A 27,542-nucleotide genomic window follows, 5' to 3' on the forward strand; every position below is an offset into this window, starting at 1 on the left:
GTCCAAGAGTCGAGGCAGGGGCAGCCACTGAGCCCCCAGGATTCATGCAAGGAGGACATGGCTCTCAAACCTCGCTGGGAAAGCATTATCAGCAAGAAGGCAACAAGACTTGCCTTGCTGTGCAATGCTAGTGTGGAATCTTAAAGGTGGAAACTGTTTAAAATATTTGGTTTCCTCTCCCTGAGAAGCTGTTGAGTCAGATACCTCAGACAGAAAAGCAGATAACTGGGGGGAACACGGAGCCTAGCAGCAAGGTGGTGTGACCATTTCTATTTCAGCTGTGGGAACTGACATGGAGATGGGGAGAGCCAACGGAGGGATGGGGCTGGTGGCAGGCTGCTGACTGCCCTATGTGAACAAACTCAGCACAGAACCTGGGTTGCTGTGTTCAGCGATGCTGCTGCTGACCTGAACTTGGAAGGACAGCAGATAACAAGTCCTGTGGGAGCATCTGGGCAGTGAGGAGTTTCTGGTGCCCCCTCAGCACCCCAGAGCTGACAGGGGACATGCCACCTGCCCTGGCCCTGTGTGGTATGCCACAGGGCAGGCCAAGGCCCCTCCTGCACCAGGGAATATTTCAACTTTACACTTTCATTTGAGCTGCTGGGGCTTACAGTGTGCATTGAGAGTTTTTATTTCCTACGTTGAAGGTTTTAACAAGAATTTGAGAAGTGAAACAGCAATCGTCTGGGACCAAAGAGAACTGTACTAGTGGTGCTGGGGACAGTTGGGGTGCCATGGCCACTGAGTGCCCGTCCTGGTTTAACATCACAGCGGGTTTTAGGGACGCTGAAAATGCTCAGAAAACCACAAGAGGGAGCTCACGACCCACAAACAGGGAGAAGGAGTGTGTGTATCTATCTATCTACTATCTGTCTATCTATCTATCTGTTTCTGAGGTCTTCTGAGACGGGCAGTTTGCCTGGCACAGAGGGTGCCGCGTGGGGCCAGGCCGGCCTGGGAAGCAGGCTGTGAGCTGTAGCCAGGCTGCAGCTGCTGCCAGGCCAGGGGGACACGAGCACCCCTTACACTGGTAAGAGGTGTGAGCTCCTTTGTCAAGTACACAACCCCAAACTCATGCGACTTGAAGGCTTTTTGGCCCTGAGTTATTCATGAGGAGCTGTGGTGAATGGTCATTTCATCCTTCACCACATCCACAGCTTGCACTTAAACACTCTCAGGAGCGCTTTCTGTGTTACATTCCACGCTCTCCTGGGGCTCCAGGAAGATATTCCCTTTGTGACAGTTCTCTGTCGGCCTGTCCTTGTCCTCAGCCCCCTCCCTGTAGGGGTGCTGCAGACCAAGGGGGAACTGTCTGCGTACACCACAGGACCAGGCTGTGGCCTCTGTGACGGAGTGATTCTCTCAGTGGGATCGCAAAGGCTTTACATCTTTACATCAAGACAATGTTGTCACTCGTGAAGTGTCTGGTGGGAAAGCTGCTGCTTTTTCCTCTTTTTTTTTTTTTTTTCCCTTAAGTTATTGTCAATCGAGCTCCCATTTCTTCAATGGAAAAGCTTAATTTCAATTTACGATTCACATCAAGAGGCTTTTCTATCACACTGAGACTTCCTACAAGGCATCCAGTAATGTTGCTATCATTTGCATTACTCTAACAAACGAATTTCCATCTGTCTTCCCAACCCCATAAAACTCCAAACAAATAGCAAATACTCTGAATGTCTGAACACACAATAGCATGTCATTTTTCTTCCAGCATTAGTGTGTTTTGCAGACATTAAACTACTTCCCTTCTGAAGGGTTTGAGAGACTGTTAACATTATTCACATTAAATTCAGTACTGCTGTAAGTTGGTGCGGCTAGAATTATACAGAAAATATGATGTCTCTTCTTTTCCTCAAGAGCTGAGACCACCCCCGTGCACCAGCCAGCTCAGTTTCAGGCAGTGTTTGTACATCCAGAATCGCTTCAGACAACTGGTGACACTCTTTCCCTGGGGGTCACCTGTCCTGTGCCAGCTGCCTTCTGATGCTCCACATGCCCATGGGGCTACAGTTTGCTCATCTTCCCCTCCCTGGTCATCTTGCGATCCCTCCCAGCCCAAGGGGATGTTGCTATATATTTCTTGAGGTGACAATCTCAGATCGATCTGTGAGAATAAAGCACCTCACGCTGATGCCATCTCCATGTCTCTCCTCCTAACTACTGTAACTCATAGAAGATCATTCCATATGAAAAGTAATTATCCATTTCCACACAGCGTAAAGCAGCATTGTATGTTGGGTGTGCATCTTCTTCTGGCTCTAGTATGGGCATACTGTGTGGAACACGCACGCTTCTCTCTGGGGACGGGGTGCCCTCAGCAGCCTGTCTGGTGCAGCAGTGCCAGGAAGGTCCTCCTGTCAGGGGCTCACCCTGAGGAGGTGAGATCATTGTCCTTGCAGAGCCACTGCTCATGTCTCTTGGGATCTTGGGTTTGGTCCATGCCTGTTTCTCTTTCAACAGGCAAATACACTCCCAAGTTTTCAGTTGGCAATGTGTGGAGTGTCAGCTTGTCCCCAGCGGGGCTCTGCTACAATCTAATGCAGTGCAATCACAATCCCTGTAAAGAGCACTTTCTTCATCATCAGTCCTGTTGGTTTGCACAGAAGGTATTCAATCTGAATGGGTGGTATACTCTCAGTTGTTGAGTTGTTTGCAGATGTTCTGCTTACGTGTTTATTTAGTTTGCTGCAGATACTTTGCTTGGTAGCACGGTTGACTCGCCACAGTACAACTTCGTGCCTCTGGCAGGTGTAAATATTGGCTGATAATCATCCTAGCTTGCTTTGTAGTGTTGGGTGAAGGAAGTAAAGTAAGAAGTTATGGGAGAGGCTTAGTAGTGAAGAGACCTGGGGAAAACAGGTGTGCTGGGGAATGGGCAAGAATGGGAGAATAGGGTGCTGAATATTCTGTGTGCTGCATCCCGTACACGGGGTGGGCAGGGGCATGCTGTTGGGCATTCTTAGGACAGCTTCGGCAGATGCAATTCAAGTTTCTGCTGAGGCAAACAGCACGGGGATCTGGCCCATAAGTGTTCCAGCATGCAGCAGTCTGTGCCCACTACCCCACAGAGTGCAGCAGCAGCCAAGCGCATGGGTACGCTCCTTGAGCACCTCACACACTCCTTGCCTTGATGAACCAACTGAGTGCTCATCGTGACACGTTAAAAGCACCCTTTTGTGTATTTATCACGCGAAGGTTATGTATTCATATCATATGAGGCTTACCACAGTACTTCAGAAACAGTTTGAACTGAAGTGGTTTATTTTCTTTGCTTTTCCAATTAATCTCAAGCAGCCCCTGTTTTCTGGGGGCGAGGCCACAATTCAGATTCCAATCATACTAATTGCATACTCACTCAGTTCTTGGCCTCCTGTAAGCACAAAAGTAAAAGAGAAAGGAGATGAAAATAGCTTGATGGGTTTTGTTAGATTTATGAAAACATGTGGAACTTGCACACCTTCAGCATCTCTGTCTGTACGGGCAGCCCCAGTGGAGGAAGGCAGGGCTGCTGATCTCACTGAGTCAGGCTTTCTCCTGCCACATCTGCAGCAGGCTGCTCACGGCATCCCCAGCCTGCACAAAGGCAACTTCTGTGACAGTTTGCTGTTGGTCCAATTCAGTAGAGTTGATTAGGGAAGTTTCAACAACCTTGTTTTTCATCTGAAATCCCAGTTTTGTTTTGTTTTTTTCCTTTTTTTTCCTCCCTCAACCAATTGTGGTGGAGAAAGCCAGTTACATTGAATTGATGAGTATGAAAAAGCCCTGCTTTTTCAGTTCAGAAACAGCAATTTTTTCAATTACCTTTTGAAAATTATTATTTTAAGTAAACAATATGAAAAACAACTGAACGTGTAACAAATCCATGTTTGTTAAACATTATTTAAAATGTATTTTGCACAAATTTGTTAGCTTGCTTGTTTCCCATATTACTGGTTTGCAACACTGAGAGACTGAGTTTCTCTTGGAAGGGAAAATGATAGCTGCACAGCAGAAATTAGCTGCACAGAAAATATATAATTTTATAATAAAAATATTATAAATGCAAGTCACATTTAAATAGAGGCTTGAGAACAGATTAAATATAATGCATGTACTGAGAGAATATGGACAATGGTTTTTGTGGGCGATTATGAATCTATAGTTCTAAATAGTGGTACTTTGGAGAAAAGGAGAGAAAATTAGTATCTCTTAAAATGGGAACATAATATGCAGACTAATAACACACACTAATTTTGTTCCTGGGAGGATTCACCACTGGTGTATAGTGCCAGCCAGCCAGCCTTTCCCAGTCAGCTTCTATGGGGACTTTGGGTTAACACTTTCCCATTTGCAGTTGTGAACCCTAGACAAATACTCATTAGAGCACAGATTATGTTTTCAATTGCTGGAGTGACATAAGGCTAGCCCTTGCAGAAGTCATCAGTGGGAGCAGAGAAAGGTAATTATTGATTACTGGAAAGAATAAAGCGGGCAAAAGGTGGTCTGGGTAGGACGAGCTGGCTGGAAGGGGAAGGGAACAGACTGCTCGGATGGCTTAACTGCAGCCTCATCAGGAACAAAGCTGTTTCAGTGAAACAGATGGGGATAGGGCTATAAGGCTCGTTTAAGGCTTTCAGCAACTCGAGGGAAATCTTGAGCCTCCACAAGTAGAGGAACATGTCTTTGTGCAGAGATAAGTGCTCTAAGCCACAGCATGAAAACTAGGCGTTTAGGTAATACTTGCTAATTTCCTAATGTGGGAAGGGTTTCCCAGTCTTATAAAAGTCTTCAAGAGCTTGGTTTAAGCATGAGCAGTTTGAACTGCAACTAAAATAAAACAATGCCACAGACGTGCAGTGTTCGTGAAATCTAAGTCTGGAACCTTGGTTCCTGCAGCATGTTGATTCAAATCCTAGTGCTTTCCTCACATTTACGCTTTTATCCAGTGAAAGGATTCTTGGCCCCAATCAGTTACAAATCAAGAAAAATTTGCACCTCTCCATTTTTGTGCAAAGAAGACCCATTGAGCAAGAGTGCCAAGTCCTCCCCAGGGAAGTGGTCACTGCACCGAGCCTGTCTGAATTTAAGAAGAGATTGGACTGTGCACTTAGTCACATGGTCTGAACTTTTGGGTAGACCTGTGCGGTGTCAAGAGTTGGACTTGATGATCCTTAAGGGTCCCTTCCAACTCGGGATATTCTATGATTCTATGAAAGCAAGCCTTCCCTCTGCTCATAGCATTAGGCCATTGTACAGCATTTGTTTTCCCATGCTGTTCCATCAGCTACCTTACTTAGACCAGGCAATAGAAAGCTAAAAGATAGATCATAGTGAGGACACACATTTTTTTTTATTTATTGATTTTATTTATTTATATTTTTATTTATTTATTTGTTCTCCACCCCCACACCCCCACTATGGTTCTACCTGGAAACTTCACCCCATTGTCAATGTTTTTGGTGAGTATAGTGATCTTTCCACTTTTTGATGTCACTGATTGCTGAAGTCATTTCAAATGCAAGGGGCTTGCTAGGCCCAGGAGCTTCATGGATAATGAAGCCACCAAAGAGGTAATTTTTGACAATGGTGATCCTATTGCATGGGTACAATTTTACTCTATGCTCAGTTTGCATATTTGAATGTTTTCAATTTGAAAAGAAAATCTGGGAAAACACTCAGTGCCTTGGGCCCATATTCAGTGGAGGGTTCAGTTTCCATGTGTGGGTACTGACCCAAGGTGAAACATCTCTATTTACTTCAGAACTTGCAGAGATAGGTTGGTTATAACATTCCAAACTGAGATAGGCCAACTTCTAGGGCTTTTCTCTTAGGTTGTCATTTTATGTTAATTGAATCCCTAATAGAGTTTAGATTTATGGCAGGTTCTATACCATGTCATATTTTAATCAATACGTATTCCAACATTTAGATGGACAGATGAGAAAATCTGCCTCATCTCTGCACTTCTGTTCTATCACCTGTCAATAATTCCTAATTTGAATCCTTCAAATGATCAGATTTATGGGTTTTAGTACATTGCATTAATCACAGAAATTAACTTTTGGGGAAAATGATGTTAAAGGTCATATGGAGTCCTGAAGGAGCAGTAACTGTCTGCAAACATGTTTGCAGCATTGCTAAGATAATGCGCATTACCAACCCTGCTGATTGTTCCTTATATCAAAGGTAGTTATGTGCCAGGAGGAGATAACGCTCAAAAGAAGTGACTGCCAAAATACACAGATTTCAGGACAGAAATGTGATGCTGGGCTTTTTGTATTCCAGCAGGGTATGGGCAGGTCAGGCAGTGATTTGCTCAGACGAGCTACTCAGCCAAAATTTGAGGAAGTTTGTATAGCATTCCTAATGTTTTTGCTTGCGCCTTCATTTGTGCCCTGATGGTGGGGTGAGGGCTTCAGCCAGGTGTTTTGGGGGTATTGGCGATCTGCAGTCTCTGCTTTTCATGCCGCATGCCATCCTTTCCTTCCTCACCAGCAGGAGTGATGTCTCCCAGCCCTCACTAGGGCCCAAGGACCAACCTTGGATCTGTGGTGCAATGGATTGGTGGGCTGTCATTAAAGCACCAGTTGCTCGGTGGGGTCTGTTTTAAATTGCACATGAATTATTCTTAATGTTTTTGCAACGTCTCATGGTATAACAGCAAGAAATCATTTTCTTTGTAAAGAGACATACGCTTTAAATTAGGGATACACTGAAGTGAAAAAAAATAAATCTTGCCTTGTGGAGGGTTTGATGTTTGGATTTTCCCTCTTTCTGTGGAATCACGAGTTGTAATGTCTGGAAGGAAGAGTGAGAGGGGTTCGCTTCTCTTTCTTTAATAAACACTTAGCAAACTTCCACTGCTTTTGGAGGAACTGGGAGGAGACAGCGGAGGCTCTTGGCAGTTGGTGATAAGCAGGGCACAGGGATACCTCCTGGTGCCAGCAACCTGCGGGTGGGACAGGCCCCGGCCCCCAGAACAGCATGGGTGCTGTGTCTGTGCCTCTCATCATGCTCCAGAGCCCCACAGCTTTTACGTTCTTTACAAGAAATTGAAGCAATGCCATGAAACACATCCTTTATTTCTTAGACCGGAGAAGCTTACCTTTGCCTATGTTTTATTCTAATCTGGATGTGAAAGGAATTTATCCTGTAACTTTCCAACCTGTAAAGTTTCAAGTTACAATTTGCTGTTAAAATTGTTACTGATGGTTTTTAGGAATTTGCCAGTCTTGTTAGTTTGTATGTCAGGGATGGGATGCTGGTGGGGGCAGGCAGAGAGATTCACTAACAAGATACTGAAATAATTAGAAAGCTAGCAACAGCTTGTGTGCTCCCTAAAATTTTCATATAACCCCTTCTCAGCTATCTCCAGATAAGCTGCTGATTCTAATTGCCTTCACCAAAATAAGCCTGAAAAAGCTCCATTAATGTAGTTGGATCTGTGCTGGAGCTACATGGAAAGTCGCAGCCCACAGTTTTCCCATCTGCAAGAAACCAGAATGATATTAGAAATGGCTACAGTTTTACAGATATTAATTCATATTTGTGTAGTGCTTTCTAAGCTTGGAACAAAGAACAAAAGGCATTTTATTATGAATAAGCAAACTGAAGAGAACAAACATAAAATTGCAGAGAATTGACTGCAGAACCTAACAAGGCCTTTGCATCTTTAATTTATCTGTTTCTGTTTACCACAAGCATGTGCTAAGAAAACATGCACCAAAGAGGAAACTTGTTCCTTCTTACAGCTTCTTTTCCATATATATCTGTATTCATGCAAATCCATTATAAACACAATGTTGTCTGAAATACAGTAAATAAATGAAGGTAGCATAAATGTGATTTTAAATCAGTTTAATAAAATTATACATGTAGATTTTAAATCATTTTTACAGTTGATTTAACATTTGTGACTGGTTTATAGATTATGATATAGGATACTGTTTGCATCCTTGCAATTTTATTCCAATTTAGAAACAGTACAAATATTATTTTTTACTTCAAAAATGGAGCCTTTGAGAATTAAGCTTGTCTTTTCTCAATATAATTTTTTATGAGAATGCTTTAAATATGACTTTCAATATTTTTGAGGACTTTATTGAACATAAAGTTATTTTAACTAGGACGTAACTAGGTCTGTTTACCAAAGTTTCTTGCCAGACATATGTAGATGTTTTCCATGGTTAATTTAATGGTGTGAAATACGTAAAGATTGTTCTTCATAATAGGAGGTAAAGATTGTTCTTCATAATAGGAGATGTTTTGTAGAAGTAATAAATAATTGTAACAAACTCCGCTTCTGAGAAGTAGTGAAACATCTCAAACAGAAATAATAATGTTGGATCTATTTTCAAAAGACAGTAAAATTGTGATAAAACTCAAGATCTTCATGCAATTTCCAGTGACAAGGCAGGAGCTAGACAGAAATGCCTCACTGACAGGTCTTCCCCAGATCTGGGCTACTGTTACGTAGGAAAAAAAGAGTAATTTGCTATAGGGTATGTTAAGGGAGCTTTTAGTCTCCAAATCATCAGCCGCAAGTTTGTAAGCAGTTGGCAGGACAGCAAACATTCACAGCTTTCTGTAATTCTTCATGTGAGCGAGCTCATGTGGAGGGAGTTTACAAGGTGGCACTCTCACCTCAAGAGGGCGAGAGCCTGCATGCCTGAAGCCGCTGCTGTGAGTATGGGTGGCAGGAGGCAGCTGGCCAAGATGCACGCAGAAGCCAGGCAGGCACTTCAGGGGAACGTCGCCACTGAAACGGCATTTTTCACATGATAAAAGTTTGAGATAAAACACTAAGCAGAAGGCATCAGTCCAAACGGCTTCTCAAATCATGTGCATGGCAAACTGTTCTCAGTCTGTGGTGGCAGGAATTATATTCAGGGTGCTTAATTTCTGTGAACTTCTTAAAACCTGAGCAAGTGAGCTTTTCATGGTAATCCCCGAGTCTGGGCAAGCAAAACCATGTACCCTTTGGATAGGGTAATTTCAAAATAGACAGAATCACTTTTGTTTGCTATTTTAAGGACTTTTCCAATCTTTCCTTGTGTGTACGTGCATGTATGCCAAGATAACCTTCAAAGCATTAAGGAATATCTGTATACAATAGCCACATGTAAAAATCAAATTGTCCCAAACGATGACAGGTGTTTTAGCTAGAGTGCAGTCCAGGTGGTGAACTTCTTTGCACTGGAGATCACCAATTTAAATAACACAGAAAGGACAGATAATATGATGACCAATAATAGCATTTGTAGTTATCTATTAAAAATTAGAGTAAATAAAGTACTGCTACAGCATATGTGTATGTATATATTTTATATATATATATAGTTTTATATAAGGAAAACTGAGCAGGCAAGGCCTGCTTGCTGTAGTTTTTTCCTTGTGTTCAGAGCAGGCGGGCAAATGTTACTGCATCCATATGGAAATACTGTTTTTGCAGTAAGATCATAGGTGGTGTGGTAAAGAAAAATAGTTGTGTGACCCACAGACAGGTTCATAAGACCTTGTGTGGTTCAGCAGATCGTTTAGTGACAGCCAAGCGAGCCAGAACAGTCCGTCTGCTCTCTTCACCTACTCTTTCTGAACAGAGTAGATGTAGTGAGAACCATAAAGTTGAGGGCAAACACAGGCATTACTTTTTATTATGGCTGATTGAAAATATGCAACTATTACTGATTTTATGGAAGCCTTTTTTTTTTTTTTCTTCAAAATAGCATGTTTTACCAAATATATCTGCTTACAAAGAATACTGCCTGTATTTAGACTCCCTGTAACTGCAGAGATGAAAAGTTCAGAAGTGCTCCTGGTGGTGCTTGTGGGAATCCTTGTTTGGGTTGCCATGACTTTGTTGTCCTCCAGGACCTGCTTTCCATAACCAAGCTAAGATGGGGGGAAGCTGGGTCATTGCTAGCACTGAGAGAGGCAATGCCATGAGTCAGGTCCCTGCAGATCAAGAAGCTGACTCCCAGAACATAAGATTCATGAAACAAGTGTATTACACTGGGGTTTTGATCTGTTTTTGTTGGTGGTGGTTTGGTTTGATTTTGATATGATGTTTAATTCCCTCTTCTACACTGTGCCTCACAAGACCGAGACCTTTTGGAGGATATATCAAATATATCCAGAGATCTGATTTTATCCCCTTGGCACATCAGGATGCCTCAATTTCCATTCCCCATGCAGCAATTTATTTTACCTCAATGTTTCTCAGTTCAGTTTGTGGATCTGATGCTGGCTAATATCTTGCCAATAATGAAGATACTCCCAAAAGAAGGCAACTCTGATCACAGTCCTGGTGGTCCACATGTGGAAACTGGTCATTAGAAGGGAACTGGAAGCAATAGGCACTAAACTATTGTTCTTCTGAGTCATCACAAAATACTTCTGTGCTGCAATTTCTGTTTCCAATCAGGTTTTCAGCTGGACATTTGCAGTCTGACTTTTTTCAACTAAAAAGTAAAATAATAATAAAGTTCTTTTCTTGGGAAAAGAACTCCATCCCCCCTTTCTTTTTACACTTCATGGTAATCAATCCCCAAGTTGGAATGCAATGAATACGTTTCATTGACTAATGTACAAGCGCAGATGAAATATCATTTTGTATTTTCAAGGAAAGATTTTGCTGTGAAAAGAGTGTGCATCTGAGTTTTATGGGCATTGATGTTGCCAAAGGAAAAAGCTGTATTGTACAGGGCCCTGGAAAATATATTAAAACTAAAAATTAATTCTTAATACAACTGTGCATCCTGCATTCAATCAAGAGCAGACTGAGTATGATAGTATTGGAAACCAAAGTGCAATTTGTTCATTTGCCTGAAAAAGCAGGTAAAATATCACTAGAATTGTATTCATCAATTGCTCAGAAGTCTGCACAATGCTTTTTACAGGAGAAAAAGCTGTTTTTAACATGTTGCTTCTCTAGAAGGAGAGGTTGGGGTATTGCAGGGAGGTGAAATAAACTTGGAGAAGCTTGTTGTTAGAATACTCCCTTCTGGTCCATGGCCAAACCATGGATCCAAGACCTAAACATGGGTGTTAGCAGACAGTAGGCAGGGATGCACAGGAACATATCTCCCTTCCAGGCAGCCAGGGTGATCCCAGTGCTTGCCAGTCTGCCCCTGCACTTTTGGTGCGCACTGGATTTAGGAAATCAGCTGCCAATCCCTGTGTGTTCACTGCCACACGTGGGCTCTGAGTCCCTGCCTGAAGAGAGAGCTGGCCTTGGGAAAGCAGCCCAACAAGTCTTACGGCTGTGGAAACACAGTGAGGAGCTGAAACACTGCCTCCAACCCATCCTCCCTGGGTGCCACAGAGGAATCCTGGCTTCTGGCTTAGTTGAGCACATCACAAGGAAATAGCTTGCATGAAGGGAATAATAATGTAGGCACTCGCCTAACAGTTTTGGAAACGTTCACTAGTTAATTCTCATAATGCTTCTAAAAGATATGCTTCTAACACTACTAAAAGGTAAAAAGAGGCAGGAGGGTCTTAAGAGATATCTGTCTTGCCCCTGAGTGCATCAGGAGAAAGTTTGTCGAACTGAAATTAATATTACATGCAAAGAAGAGTGCTGTCAACTAACTTCCCAAATGCATCTTTATGTCTACCTAGTATAAGGCACAATCCGTAATTACTGCAATTGGGCCAGAGATCTTATCTGGAAATAGATAAGAGAGAAAGGAAGGAGGGGAAAAAATAGTAAAAATTGAAAGGAGGGGGGCAATGGAAGTCTTACCCCATACTTTCCAGCTAGTCTCATGAGGAAAAAGCAAAAAAAAAAAACAAAACAAAACAAAAAAAAAAAACCAACCCTTATTCAGGTACCTTTCATCAGGGCTAAACCCAGAGGTGTGGAGTGCTGCCCTCAGAGTGTGGTCAGCAGCAGCCTGCAGGCCCTGGGAAGAGGTAGGGGCTCACAGCTGGACCATGACAGCTCTGACACGAGAGGGTCAGCACGGTCACCGGGACAGCATGGCCCTGTTGTTTCACAGGGAAGAGACAGCACTGGCTGTGCTTCCCCTCAAAGCAAGTGACAGCCTGTTAATGGTGACTGCAGATGCGTCTGTGTCAGCTGCAGGGAGAACAAGCGTTTGCTCTCAGATCCCAGATGGGTGGCACGTGCCACCGTCAGGGTGGTCCTTCCTGGTGGCTGCTCTGGCTGCCTTCTGCCTCCCACACCTCTCTTCAAGCTCTCCCCAGTCTGTCTAGGCTACTACACGTATGCATGGACCTAGATCTGAGCTATTCAAGTCTTTTGAATGGTTAAATACATGGTGAAGTACTTCGTAACGCGCTCTGTATGCATCACATGTGTATGTGCAGTGCTGAGGGCAAGCGCTCTTCTTAAGTATGAGATGGTGGCCAGGCCTTTAACATTTAGGAAACAAAGAAATATGTTGTTAGTCGAAGCATTTTAATAAATAGACCAAAGTAGAGACTTCACGTAAGTATGGCTTTTATTACATTTTGGAAGATGAACTTTCAGAAAGCTGGAAGTAAGGCAATCTTGTGACCTAAAATAATTAACAAGCTTCCTTCTGTCTAGGGAAAATAATGAAACAGATCATCTCAGACTCATTTCATAAAGAATTAACAGTGGAAAACATAATTAATGCCAATCAATATATATTTCCAAAAACAAATCTTGTCACATTTGGTGTGATTTTTTTTTTTTTTTTTTTTTTTGATGGGATTTTAAGTCAGTTTGGTAAAAGTAGCAATGTTGAGGTAGCAGACTTCTCTATGCTTTTGCTTCTCTGCAATGTGATGTTTTGATTACTGCAGGTACACTGATTCCAAATTAATGAACGGTTCCAAATTAATACTTGGAAATTAATATATGGTGCATATTGAATGGATTAAAGATTGCCCATCTAGTAGGGAGCTCTGACACTGGAAATGTGGATTCAGTGCTCCACTAAACTCCAGCACCTCAGGTTTTGTTCCTGGCTGCCACCGCCTCCTGGCGTGACCCCAGGAGTGCTGGTCACCTCCAGTGCTGCTTTAGAAACCAGAAGCATAGTGCAATACTAGCATCCAATCCCTTTCCAAAATCGGTTCAACACTTACTGTTGGAAAACATTACAGATTTTATAAAAAATATTATTTATATCTATATAATATATAGATATTATAAAAGGGGTATTTAATTGTGAGTCCTGAACAGTCCAGTTTTTTTGCCTGTATTTTTCTGTTTCTTTTTTTTTCTTTTTTAAATCAGTTGCACAGTGGAAAATCTGGCTACTCGCAGAGCTTGCTGCTAGTGCAGAGGCTGTGGTTAACGAGCAGACATGTGGAGGCAGGACAGTTATCCACATCCCTCTGTACCAAGTTGTGACTCTGGGCACTGGACACAATCACATAGAAGAAATTTATTTAAAGACCAATGTGAGTTCACAAGTCACACTTAAAGAAGGGTTATACATTTCACTGCTGAGCAGCAGGACTTCTTAAAACAGCGCAATGCTTGTGGGGAGCATATACTTGGAGAACATGCACTTGTTGGCTGTGGCGTTAGTGCAATCCTGCAGGTCTCAGCAGAGCCTGCTGAAGACTGTGATCTCTGCAGCTAATGCTGGCATGGTCTCCACTTCCACGGCTGTATTGGCCTTACAAAGACAGGATTGTTTGAATGGGTTTGGAGACAAGCTACAAAAATGCTCAACTACACCAAATATGCCTTGGAGTGAGAAGATCCCAAGGCTCACCTTCAGTGTGTCCAAGTCCAGTTCTGCCATAAAGACATAGCCTTTTTCTGAAAGTTACGCTCTGTTTCAGCCCCCACTCTCCAGCTCAATGGACCAGCTAATTCTGGGAAGTTCCCTAGGCTGCAGGAGTAGGGAGGTCAAGAGTGACCTCAGTAGTGCCTTCTGGCTTTATAATCCAGGAATTGAGTCAGTTAGTGATGTGATTTATCTAGTTTTTTCTGATTAATTCTGTGTGTTGCTGGCACCGGCCCCGCTGCCCCCTGGCCCTCCTGGGCATGCTCCATAGCCCAGCCTTGTCCTACCCACCAGTTTTGCATCACGGGAAGCTTCATCCTCATGAGATGTGGAGTGGAAGACTTGTGCCAATGCTTGGGCTTTATTGTGCGTGCCAAAAGGACAGCACCATACTATTTCTGTTGTTAAATATCTGATTTTTGAAGTTGGCAGTGTGTGCAGAGGAGCTGGAAGTATGACCTGCCAGCAAGGAGCAGGAGCTGGTGCAGGACCAGCCACGCACCAGAGACTGCTGAAGGCCCAGGCGAGCAACACTGGCCTCTCCTGAGGCACAAGGGATGGGACGACGTGCAAACCCTGCTCCCAGCCCAAAGCTGCAGGGCTGGCAGGGGCCTCAGGCTGTGCTCACAAACCTCCTGACCCTAATCGCCTTGATATAGAATAACAGAAGTTAGGATGCATTTCTCCTAAGCCAGCCAGTAGCTATGCAAAAGCTAACACTGACAGAATGAGCAAAGCCCCGCTGCCAGCCGTGCTACCTAAATTACTTCCCACAGTGTCGCACGACATGGGGCTCAACAGCCCTCCGCCATCCCAGCGGGTCAGGCAGCTCCGGCCTGTCCCCTGTAGCCTTCCCCGACCCCGAGGCCCTCGGAGGCTCGGGGGCGGCCGCCTTGCGCCCCCGGCTCCGCTCGGCGCCCCCCTCCCCTGCGCGGCTGGGGGCGCGGAGCGGCCGCGGGGGCGCCGGGACCGGAGCCAGGGCCTGGAGGCGGCCCCGCGCTGCGCTGCGTCGCCCGCGCCTCGTGGTGTCGCTGCAGACCGCCCCGCGGCGCCATGAGCTGCGCGAGGCCCCCACGCGGCCCTCTCAGTTCTGGGGTGCTCGGCCCTCTCCTGCTGCTGAGCTGGCCGCTGGTTCCTAGCCTTGTTCCTTCTGCAACCTTCTCTCTCTCCACACGCCCCCCCCCTCGCCCCTCTATTTTCTTTTTGAAGATTATTCCTGCTTAAATTTGCATGGGATTCTTAATGCGGCTTTCAGGTGTTAATATTTATTTGCCACCGTTTCAAAGCCGTGGGGGTAATACAAAGGGAAACTTTAGTCTATGTGTGCTGAGCAGCAGGCGTTACATTGTCCTCATGATCCAAAACACAGGCTGATCTTCATATTTTTCTTAATAACAGTTTTTTAGTACCCTGTCAATAACTAAATCTTCTACTATAAAACTAAGAAAATAATTTTCAAATTCTATTTTAAACCTTCAGTCTTTCAGTGCATAGTCAACCCAAGTTTCCTATAGTCATACTTTATGGAGTTGTGTTCAAAGAAAAACAAGTGAATCGAGCCTAACAATTGCACAATGTAAGGTATTTTCATTTCCCTGTTATCCTTTTTATTAGTTTGCCTTCTAGTTCGTAAGTGTAGGTAGTTTGTGCTGATTGCCATTTGGAGAAAAGCAGTGATATTGACAGATATCATAAATATTTGTTTATTTGAATTCAATGCAAAGAATGAGATTTTTTTTCAGAGAATTTATGAGTGCAGACAAGGGCAGAAAAAGTGTTCATAATCGTGTATGTCACTTACCCAAAGAGTGTGATTGTATGTGCAAATTAGACAACTGCATGCACATGCTAAATAGGATATTTGTGTGTGCAATTACTTAATTTGCAGGTATAGATTAAGTTAGTCCAATTAATCACTATGATAGGCCAATTTTACACAGTTGTGAATCTACTGGCATTAGAGATGTATCCCTAGAAATCCTGAAATAACCTTATAGGGAGACAGGCCCAACTTGTGCATAAGTCAAGTGTGTGCTTTTTTTTTTTTTTGGGGGGGGGAGTGGAGGGGGGGGGAGAAGAAGAAGAAGAAAAAAAAAAAAAACACTCAAAAAATGGATTACATAATATCTGTTGTTACCACTTTTGAGGATCTGAGGATATTTTATTTATGAAAACCAGTTATAGCTTTACAATATGTGATCAATTGCTGTTAAGATGCATACATTATAACAATACTTCTCATGTGTGGAGCCTTTTGTTTGGGCTAATTAGGGTGATGATCATGGATTCAACCTGTCTTAAATCTCAGATGTATGAAGTGGGAAGATTAAGGACATTTGTTCATAATTAGGATTCCTAAATGGAAATCTGGGAAACGCTTCTTAGAATATTTATAGTCTTGTACCAATGAGGCTTCTCATTGTGCACACAGAGTGTGAGATGAATATTGCATTTATCGTATAGTAGCCCCGAGTGCGGTTTGTTCTGTGTGTTGCTTTCAAACCTGGTCTAGCATGTGTATTCTCTGTGCAAGGAGCCATCAAAATTAAAAAGCAGCTTCATAAAAGGTACCGTATGTCACATAATATAGTTTCAGTTCTTTGGGGACATGCTGTTTGTCAACCAAATGGTGCCCTGTGTAGCCCTGTGGACATGTCCTCCTATCCCTGCCTTCCCCCAGCATCAAGGTTGCCAACAGGAGCCACTCACACCCCTGGTGCCCATTAAGCCCAAGTAGTCCTGTGCACACTCAGGGCTGGAAGGCAGTAATCACTGAAGGAAGCTTTTGCAGGTTTATTTAGGAAAATTCTTGCTATTATTATTTTTTTTTTTTTTCTGCATCTGTTATTTTATTTAATGTATGTGGCCAAAATCTAGAGCTTCTCCACCCTAAACATCTCTGATATTGAGGAGCACCAGCTGAACTTTAATGGTCATTACTGCAGGCCACTTGGCCAACAAGCCCGGTGCGAATAGGGGCTGCATGTAACATGGCTCCCTTCTGATGCAGAGGTAGTGGCAGGTTTTGCCGGAAGACTTGTGGTGCCAACAGTACTGGGGCCAGGGAAAGATTTTGCATTGAGTCAGGTGAAGCCTCACAGGTCAGTGTTCAACATGCTTGATGAGTAGCTGGGCTTGGGCTGCCCACCTGGTGCTTCATGCTCATACGTGTGTGAGGAAGCTGGTGCAAGAGATGGCTTTGTGTTCCCATCCCAGCTTAGCAGGTAGGGCAGCCAGCAGGCCCGCCAGCCCGTTGCCATAATGTTCAGGACTGTGGCCAGCCCAAAGGCACAGCAGCCGGGCTTGGTCTGCCCTGAGCATAACTAAACCACACAGCCTGCTCCTTTGGGTAAAGCAGCTTGAGGAAAAAGGCAGCAGAATTGCAGAGCATATGGGACCTGTACAATACATGTGATTTTTCTTCAAAGTAAAGAAGCAGAGCTATTTTTGACCTTTTTTTTTCCTTTTTTTTTTTTTTTTTCATGGCTAGGAAATATGTTGCTATGTTGTGTGTACTTGGTGTGTATGTGTATATATATATATATATATATATATTTCTATGGTGTACTTTTTTTTTTTTCCAAGAGGACAAAGGGGGAAGGGGACAAGAAGGGAAAGCTGTGGTTAAGGCATAAAGAAGCAATATTTCTTCCAAAATATGATCTTTAATGTGTCAACATTTAAATGTGAATTGTTCTGATCAAATATTTACTGCTATCAGGAGCTGTGTAGAACATTAATCTTAATTTGTTTTTCTTTTTCTCAAAAGCAATGACTCCAACATAGCTAGGAGATCTGTGTCTTTAAAAATAAATAATGTAGCAGAACGGCATATTCTTTGGTATCAAAATGCTAGCCTGTGGCATCTTCTGCAACTACAAAGCAGTGTCGAGCGAACTTTCTTCCCTTTTTATTAATAATTCCCTAAATCAATGAGGAACCTTTAAAAGTTCCCTTTCATTTTGCTCCTGCACTCCTCTCAGCTCCAGCTCTTGCTCACACTGGCTCATTTCCCGCCGCGTCTTATGCATTTGTATAAATCTGTGTGTGTAATTTCAGGAGTGTGAGCTGCAGCCTGCTAATTCTACATGCAAATACAAAGCGAGTTTTCTCTCTTCTATTTGATTATTTTGGTCAGCCTAGGATATTTTTTTATTTTTTTTATTTTTTTTCCTGAAGGTGGCAGTGAAAGAAAAAAAATAACTCCCTTTGAAGATTTAGGAATTTTATTACAAAACAGACGGACAAGTACTGTATTTTCCCATTTCCCCTTTTGCCTATGAGCGCTGACAATAGAAACTACAGCTCCTATAAAGTGCTGATCAAATTGTGAAAAGGTGGCCTTTCCCAGCAGCATGGCACAATCTAGCATTATCACAGCTTATAAATAAACGGATGGGCTGAGCCACTTGTTTTTTTTTTGTTTTTTTTTTTTTTTTTCTTTTTCTTTTTTTTCTCTTAGTCCTTACCAAGATAATTGAGGATCATAATGGTGGGAAAGGACTGCAGTCATCATTCGCTTCCTGTCAGGTATCAGTACTCATCTTCGTGTCATCCGTCACCATTGAACCACTGTGTCATCTTTCCTCAGCCTTCAGCGCCGCTCCTTCTCATCGTGTTCATTATCTCTGGCTCAGACCAAGCCCCCTCCCCCAGCCTCTGTAAATGCATCTTTGTGCGACTCAGTCTTCTGATTATGAATCGATGATCATGTGGTGTAAGAGAGATAGATGGCTTTTAGTTCCATCTTGTCTTCTCTAATTGTAAAATATTAGTTACATTAGACTGTGTCTTTTGATTAATGGAACTTATTTGGAGTGGCTTCTCCCAGCCCTCCCCCTTCCAAAGTCCTCCACTGACTTTTGAGAATTGAGTGATTTCACTTAAAGCAGACAAATAGGCCCTTCAGCAAGGAGATAGCTTGGCTCTAATATTGTGGGCAAAGCGAGCTCGCAGAGACAGAGGTGTGTGTGTGTGTGCACGCATGCGCGCATGTTTTTGAAGAAAGGCTTCAACTCTGGCTAGACAAACACAGACCATTTATTACCATACGTACAGTAATGCTATTTTGCAAATCCAGCAATTCTTATAAAGCTGCAAAACAGGACATAAGGCTGAATGTGTTTTTTTTTGTTGTTGTTGTTGTTTTTGTTTTTGGTATTAAATTAATCTTAGGAATTAGGAGCATTCTTGCATTCAGTTTGGATGGAACAGGTCAGTTCAGAACTTTGATATATTAATGCTAGCATAAACTGTTATCTTAATACTCTCCTTTATACTTACAGGACATATCATCAACCAAATGTCTCTTCCTTGTACATCTGACACTGTGAGACATTCGTCCTTTAATACAGAACTTATCTTATTTGGCACTATTTACCTAAACATGGTCTGTTGATAAAGTCCTTGCTGTACAAATGGAAAGGCAGTTGACTAAATTCCTTATTATAAATAATCACTGTCTATCTTTCAGTGTAAATTCAAGGACATGTTCACTTTCAAGCTATCAGTTCAATTAGAAAAGGTCTATTCACTGTCGATGTCTATATCTCATGGAAATAGGAAAGCACAGTTAATAAACAAATCAAACTGTTTTAAAAAAATAACACTGTGGATTATGAATTCTGAAGCCCATGCTGATGGCAACACTGTCAGGACACATGCTATATAAAAATATATGCACACAGTTTAATCTAAATTTTTTTATGCTACCTTCAGGATTTAAATTTGACCTTTGTATCTTATTTAAAGAATAAGTTTGTGCTTGCATAAAATGCTAGCTAAGCCTTATTCGATTTAGTTCTTTGTGTTAAAGAAAGGAAAACTGGTGCAGGGCTGTGAACACCCATGCCATGCTCGGAGCTGAGGAGGGCCGCCCACACTGGGCGGTGAGGCAGGAGGGGAGGCTCAGGCTACTCTGTCACCCGCGGTGCTGCAGGTTGTGCTGCAGCTGCACGCTCAGGGCACTTACCTGTATCTGGAAGGCTCTAACTGTTGTAGCCACATGATTACAGAAAAATCTCACTCCTTTCCTTTTAGGATAAAGTAATTTTCTAGCATTTGCTGATATGGGAAATGCTTGAAAGCAGGACTCCAGAAAGCTGGAAAAAGTCCAAACAGAAACCCAGAAAAACTTTATTATTGTTATTATTGTTATAAAATCTTATTATGTTGATCACATCTTATGGAATTTAAAGGAGATTTTTCAGCGGCCTCAGCCCTGATACCCAAACGTTGTAGATGGGAAGGGCTCTGTGCACAAAGTTGAGCCCTGCTCTCCTGCATCACCATGCATCTCCAGTCCTGTGTTCGTCTGAGATCGGGATTTGCTCCAGATGAATATTTCCACACAGTATTTACCATCACTGGAGGAGTGATTATATTTAATGGCAGAATTTCAGTTGTGTTCTCAATATATATTGAGTTGACCTTTAAGTTAAACCACAAATTAATTTTTTTTTACTTGTCCGTTTAAGTACATTAACAGCCCTCTTTGTGCTGATCAGCATATCAGTGGATAGGGAAAAGTTACCTGGGTCAGATTGTTTGTTGAAATCAGAGGAATTGCATGGCTTCTTGAGAAGGCAAATATTTTGTCCCCTCTAACCACTGTATACATTAGTTTTGTTGCAAAATGATTTTGGTTTATACACAGAGACATCCACGTGGGTATCAGTTTTCTTGAAAGCCCAGAGCCTGACATTGATTTCATATAAATAAACCTTTCCTAGAAGCTGATGGAAGCCGATGAAGTTTGCTCGAGATGGATCAGCTCTCCCATAGGCAGCAGGGTTTGACAGCACTGCTAGGTGCTGGTGCCACAGATGTTTTCTTCTTTTTGCTACCTATGTGAACAACACGCTGCGCTTGACTTCGTTTCTGCAGAGATAGATGAGGATCGCTTTTACTCATTACGCTCAAGGTTCATTATCATGGACTTCTACAATTTTATGGATGGAAAAAACAAAACAAAACAACCTCAGTAATGTATGTTACTGTCCTCTGTATATTACATATATATATATATTATTATTTTTTTTACCATCTGGAGGATTTGGTACATATTGATCACGTGGCCTTTGCTGCATGCCATCACTGTTGGTGAGGTGGTTGGGTAAGATCTAACGCCATCCCTCAGCTCCGGGTCTGAGCCCTGCTCATGCTGGCCAGTTGCAGCGTTTGTTGGTCTATGTGACAACCAGCTGGGCTCAGGGGGACCCACGGTGATGTTAGAATTGCCACCCTCCCAATTAGCTGCCAATGGCCTCCCACTGGCAGAGGTAGCTCTGGCAGCGCTGCCGGTGCAGGTGATGGGTCTGGTGTCCTCCTCAGAGCCTCCATCCTTCTGCACCAGGAACCAATACCATGTAAAGATAAATGCAAGAAAAAACACAAAAGGAATGTGGGTTCAAAATGAAACAGTGGCATGTGTCAGTTTTTAGCCCCAAGACAATCTTCATGTATCTTTTGATGAATCTTTTTAAGTAATGGTTAGATGATGAGGCCTTGGTTCAGAGGCAACTTATGCTCGTGAACCATGTGACCATGTGTGCATTCCCACACGCGTCTGCGGGATGACTTACAGGCTTTATATTATGCATAACCTTCAGTAATTTGCTGAATCAGGGCCTAAATACTGAAATAATCTTTAATCGTGCTGGCTTCACAATGAAACTCTAGAAGCCACATTTCCCTCTTAGTGTCTTTCCATAAGACTCATCAATGATAATGGAGTTACATTAGGCACATCTAAAGTTAATTATACAGTTACGTCCCTCTTAGCCCCTGTTTGTCAAAGAGAATAGGATAAAAATATTCTGTTTTCTAACATCTATTTTTTATTTTCATTTGGATTTTGGTCAGCAAATCAGATAACAGAGTAAAGGGCACACTAAGAAGACCATGGGCAGGTGGGTCTGGATATTTGTCAGCTGTGAACGAGCTTGGGAAATGTTGTGTTAAGAAAACCTGCAGAAAAAAATAATCTATACAAGCCAAAGGAAATGGAATATTTAAGGAAGTTTGTTAATAAATGGTAGAAAAGCTCTTCTTTTGTAAAATGGCTTTAAGGTGTGCTGACTTATATCAGAGTATGGGTCTAAAGTTATGCTTTGACTCGTAAACTAAATGCTAGTGCTCACTAAAAAGTCAGGCATTTATAACATAGAGACGAGATGAGTGAAGCAGTAGATCTACAAATTCTGCACTTCACTGCAGGTTCAAAAAAAGAAATGTAGTTTTCTATTTATGTATTTATTTAATTAATTTTTAAAAATTGTCATTATTGTTATTGTTATTTTTGCCATGATCTCACAGTTAAATATGGTGAACCCAAATCCTCTATCACAGGTGCAGGTATCTGAATGTTTCGCTTTTGGTATATCTGCACAGTATGGAGGGATGCCAGGTTTCTGTGGGGATCCAGTAGCTTTGACATACTCCAGTTTACAATACCTGAAGTGTGCTCAGCTGCTAATGCATTTTGCATGCAAGATCACTGTGCTTCAGTGTGACAGCTAAGAAAAATGTAATTTTTATTTTCAATTGGAACAGGATATGATTTTGCCAAAAAAAAAAAAAAAAAAAACAACAAACAAAAAAAAATTTTTTTTTTTTTGTTAAAGATTTATTTCACAAGAGGCCAGTCAAAAACCATCTAGTACTTAATAAAGTCAGATTCCTTCCTGTGCGTTCCTGTGTGACCCTGTGGAAGCTGGTGGGAGCTGCGTATGAATACTGAGGGCAGGATTTTGCCCTTAGGACTGAATTTTCCCACCGACTATTCTTTTAGACTGTCTTTTGATTAACAATCTGTTTGCAGTAGGCTAGGGCCGGAGAGGTGGTGTATACCCCACTGCTCAAGACTGTGGCAAAATATTCTACGGAGAGCTACTTAATAAAAATCAACTTGCTCCACTAGTCATTGAGAAATACCTCAACTGTTAGCAATCAATTGAGGGCTGAGTTTGGAGGAAAAAAAAAAAAAAAAAAAAGCACAAAAGGACATCAAAGAGGTTCTCATTCCTAGTCTATTGCTCTATTTAAGGGTCCTATAATTCGGTGAGGTTGTGTGCTAAATAATTTGTAAGCCTTCAGAACATCCAGGTTATTGTTTGTGGACAGATGGTGCATCACATTTTATTGCTTATTCCTTCTGTGGTTTCTCATATGCAGGACTGATGTGCACTCTGAAGTCTTTGTTTCCTTGCTAAAATCTCTAATCTAAAACAGGCAATCAAGCACACAGACAGTGCTTCAGAAAGCATAATCATAGTTTTAAAGGGGGAGGGGGGAAGGAGGGAGGGGGGGAACATTTCAACTGCAGTTAAGAAGCCGATGCGTTCCCTGACAATGCAAAAGGTTATCAGAAGTATTAAAATAGGAAAATATATATAGAATTCAGAAGCCTTGAGGAGAGCCTGGGCTTGATAGCGGTGTAGGTGTGCCTTTTCCCGGAGTACCTGCTTTGTATCTTGCTCTTGGCGGAGCTGGCGCAGCGAGAGCCTTTGGAGACCGGCTTTTGCTTTCACCTTGCCCCCCGGGACTGGCAGTCTTTGTCTCCTACAGGCAAGTAGCAGCCGTGTTGTGATCTTGGAACCGTGGCTGCCCCGAAGAGTTAAATCATGTTGATATACAGGAAGGAAATGGAATAGACTAACTCCGTTCTTTTCTTCCTACGGATTTTTCTTTTTATTCTGAAGATAGAATTACTGTTTGTAAGCATCTGAAAGTCATTAGTGGCTCTGCAGTCTGTCAGGTGCCGACGCAAAAAACTGCTGAAACTGAACGGGTTCCTGTGCAGAGTGCTGGGAATTTGTCATGTGCTGATGAGCAGTTATAATAATATATGAGCAAATCACAAGCATTCTGCAAATTAATCAAATTTTTTTTCCCTTCTCCCTTGTCTCTGGGAGAGTGGCTTTGCCGGCAGACGTAGGTGAAGCAGTTTTACTCACAGATGGTAGCTCTGGCATCAGATGGAATTTATATAACAGTAATTCTGATTTCCTGCCAAAGTAGCACTGAAAACACCAGGGAGATTGTACAAGACAAGTCATGTGGTTTTGCTGAGCTTGTTGTGGGAAGTTTAAGGGGGGAAATCTCAAATTTTCCTCTTTGCATTTATTGTTTTAGCCTGAAGGGCCAGAAATTGTACGCCATTCTGCCATAGGCGAAATCCAACACATCTTTTTTTATGGATTGCGCTGAAAGAGTGCTTCACAGCTGTTAAAACTGCTGGCAGGGGGAGAACCACATGCCTCCTTACCCTTTCTCTTTCCTTACAAGAATTAAAGGAGGGAGGGTTCAAAAGGTTGCCGCATTACACGGTGGGGAGAGGCAGGGTCTCCCTCTGCAGGAAGCAGTGCCATGTTCACTTACTGCTTGCTGCTCCACAGGGCCTTGCACGGATGGGGGGCTCCCCACGCCTCCCTCCTGATGGAGAGCGCCTTGTTTCCTGAATGAGGTGACCTCAGTAGATCCAGGTTGTTGGCTGCCTACCTGCCAGCAGTCCGGTGTGATCACTAAAAGGCAGAAGGGGGATTTCTTTTTTTTTTTTTTTAATCCATCGAGGGCAGGAGTGCAACAAGCTTGTTCTGCTGCCGTACGTGCAAGTGTGGTGGCAGGTCCAGTCCTGACCTTGGTCAGACCCGCTTGGATGTGTTAAAATTGCAGGGTCATGAAGAGGATGTGAGAACAGAATCAGACCTCGTGGCTTTTGAATAAGATTGTCTTTTTTAAAAGCAAAAGCAGTCTTCCCTAGAAAAATATTACAGTACTCTTCTAATAGCAGTGTATTGAGTAATGCATGGGGCATCGCAAGACTGCTGTGACACTAAAAGAAAAAAATAGAGGAGAGCAGAATGGGAGAACTTTCAGGGGCTGTTTTTAATAAAGAGGTGAATTCTTTCTGCAGTAGGAAAAATGATAAAAAGATGGCGTATCAGCTACATTATGCAACAAAGTAATGCTGCTGTGTTTTTATAATGTAAGGCACTGCCCATTTGTTTTGGTTTACGTGACTGCAGTGAAATAAGTGGATTAGACTGAAACTTTAGCATGCTTCATTGCAGCTGGTTGCAGACATCTGTCATTCCTCAGCCATACATTCTGTATCATGCCAAGAAGAAAAAGCAAAGTCTGACACCTTTCATTTTAGAAAGCCTTTTATAGAAAAGAAAAGGAGAAGGGGAGAAAACATTTCCTTTGTGACTTAATAAAAAAGACGCTTTTTCTGTGACAACCTCAACAGTATTTTGCAGAGGGAGAGGTCCAGAAAAGTTAATGCTCAATTTATCCTTTGCAGAGTTAATTTTTGCTGTTTGAGCTCCTGATTCATTGAACGGGGTATGATTAAAATAAATGTTATTTGTGCGAGTGCACGTGTTCCACTTGTTCGCCTGCATATGAGGCGCACCTGGCAAGGTACAACCTGTCTGTCTGTCAGGCGTGCCTCAGGCCAGGCAGACAAAACCCCACAAGTGGGTCCTGGGGGCAGTTCAGCAGAATGGGGAGTGGGGCCGTGAGCCACTTGGGGCAACTTGAAGGATTAGCTATTAGAGAACTGGGTATTTATTTACTTAAAGTGTTCTGTATTACTTCAATCTCTTTACTAACATGTCATAGGTAGAGAGTCATGAGTTTTGTGACAAGCTATAATGTCACAAAATACCACCTAAATTACCCAAGTTACATAACAGCTGCAATTAAAGGAGAATGTGCTCATCCTACATGGCATTATACCTGCAGAAAGCAATCATTCTATCTTCATGTCCCCCTTCAGCAAACTTAATAGCACGTGCCTTGCTCTGTGTCCTCCGGTTTAGGTGACTGGTGGGACATGGGACTACTGGAGGGTTCCTGGTTTTTGCCTTTCTGTACATTTGGGGGCAGCCATTCACATGGGGCCGACTGTGCAGTGCCCTGATCCAAGCTAGCTGAGGGCATGACATGTTGAAATGTGGGCAGGAAAATTTTAGAAAGCTGAGTCTGGGATTTTTTTTAAATTTCATTCCACCGATAAAATAAGCTCAAGACAGTTGCCCAGAGTTAAAAAGAAAATGCTATTGCATTTATGAATTGCTAGGCAGAATAAAGGCTATTTGGTAGCAAACTATAATCACTGGCAAGGCCTTTCCTATTAGCAACTCTGAGCTGCATGAAAATCCCAGTGCCACCAGTACAGCATTTATATCATAGCTACATTAAATCAAAATAGAGCTTCATACTAGAAGTCCTAAATGATTCCTGAAATAATAAATACTTACTGAGACAATTAAACATTATGATAGAATATCAGACAGAAAACTTGTGAATGACCTAGTAGGAAAACCAAGATATTTTGCTCAAGGGGTTAGAATGTGAACGTGCTGTTATTAACATGATTAAAACATGTAAAGGAGTGAATAGACAGCAATTAATTGAAATATGTAAGTAAAGAAAAGGTGGGACACTGAAGATGTAATTTTGATAAAGAGAAGAGCTCAGGGTTTCTTAAAGAGCAACCTGCTGCTTGCATGGGATGGGAGGTGAGGAGGAGGAAGGCCATTGGAAGATGCAAGCTGCTTGCTCCCAGGCTCAGGTGCTCCTTTTCCTCAGCTGCATGGCCTTGCCTCTGGGCTCAGGGGAAACATAAGGTAGATGCTGCCAGAACTGCAGGCTAATGCTTGTGGTTTGGGCCAAATGTTACGAGTTTCGGGTTAGGAAGCTGATTGCAACTGAAGAGTTTCTGAATTGTAACCATTGCCATTATAAATTCAGTCAGAATTCATTGCAGCATACTCTATACAACAGGTACCGAGTGCCCTTGATAAGAGCTCTGTTCTCCACTTATGTGTGTAAAACAAAGTAAATAAATATGAAAAATTAAATATAATTAAATTTACCAAAGCATAGGACAATGATAGTCTGACATTTCAAGCTCAATCAATGACAACGTTCCCACTAACCTTGTTTGGAGCGTGCTGAGACACCAGGCTCGTAACTCATGTTGTCACGGCCAGAACCAGGCTGGTGCTGCTGGGCACGGCCACCTACTCAACATGGGCGAGTCTGTAGAGAGCAAAGTCTGAAGCTGTTTTTCATGGGAATTTTGGCTTTACAAGGTTCATGTAATGCTCCATATTTGTTTAAGAGCCTTTTGTCTGGTAGTGATCCTTCCCCTCCTTCCCCCACCCCCTCCCCAAGAAATATCCCTTTCCCTTCTACATCAAAAGTTGCTGTGTGAAAATCTTACTCCCCTGCAAAAGAAGAAAAGTTTCTGTTTAGTGTCTGGAGCTGAACAAGCCTGCATTTTTTTCAACTTTTCAAGAAATGTAAAATGTTTGTTTTCCTCAGAATTGCAAGTCTGCATTATATTCTCGGTGACTTAAGCTCTTTTGTAATTGCCTTGTATTTAGTGTACTGCAGAGGGCCAGCAAGTTCCTCACTTTATGTCCAAATAGAAATAATTTCCATGCTTTACATAACAAGGCATTAGTGTTAAATTAGTGATGTTTTCCATAATTTTATGACCAACTTGTTTAATAAGTTTAAAGTATGCATGTGAAGGAGAGTTTCTACATGTTACTCTTTGTTACAAGTGTCCATGTGGTCATTAGCCTCTGTGCCATACCCATCTACCTTCGGCTGGTTTGCATATCAAGTTTTTGTGTTTTTCTCCGCCCTCTTTTGGTTTAAAAAATAATAATAAAAACAAAAAACAGGTTGTGACAATTAGTGAGTGTAATCTATTCAGACAGGAATTGGACTGTTACTTTAAATGCAATTTGTGATTTTGGGGTCACGTGTAAAATTAACTCAATCTTTTAATACATTCTAAAGACA

General features: G+C 42.3%; 1 protein-coding gene and 1 long non-coding RNA gene across 21 annotated transcripts in view; both read left to right on the forward strand.

Annotated features, from left to right (window-relative positions):
- The window catches only part of ZNF536 (zinc finger protein 536), a 350,225-nt gene that overhangs the window by 308,030 nt on the left and 14,653 nt on the right, over nucleotides 1-27,542 (forward strand). The window lies entirely within an intron of this gene.
- LOC137861827 (uncharacterized) lies at nucleotides 16,507-21,731 on the forward strand. The gene is made up of 3 exons (XR_011099880.1): nucleotides 16,507-16,819; nucleotides 18,181-18,248; nucleotides 20,450-21,731. It is a non-coding gene; the product is annotated as an uncharacterized lncRNA (long non-coding RNA).

Source organism: Anas acuta, chromosome 10, assembly GCF_963932015.1.
Source record: "Anas acuta chromosome 10, bAnaAcu1.1, whole genome shotgun sequence".
Lineage (NCBI taxonomy): Eukaryota > Metazoa > Chordata > Aves > Anseriformes > Anatidae > Anas > Anas acuta.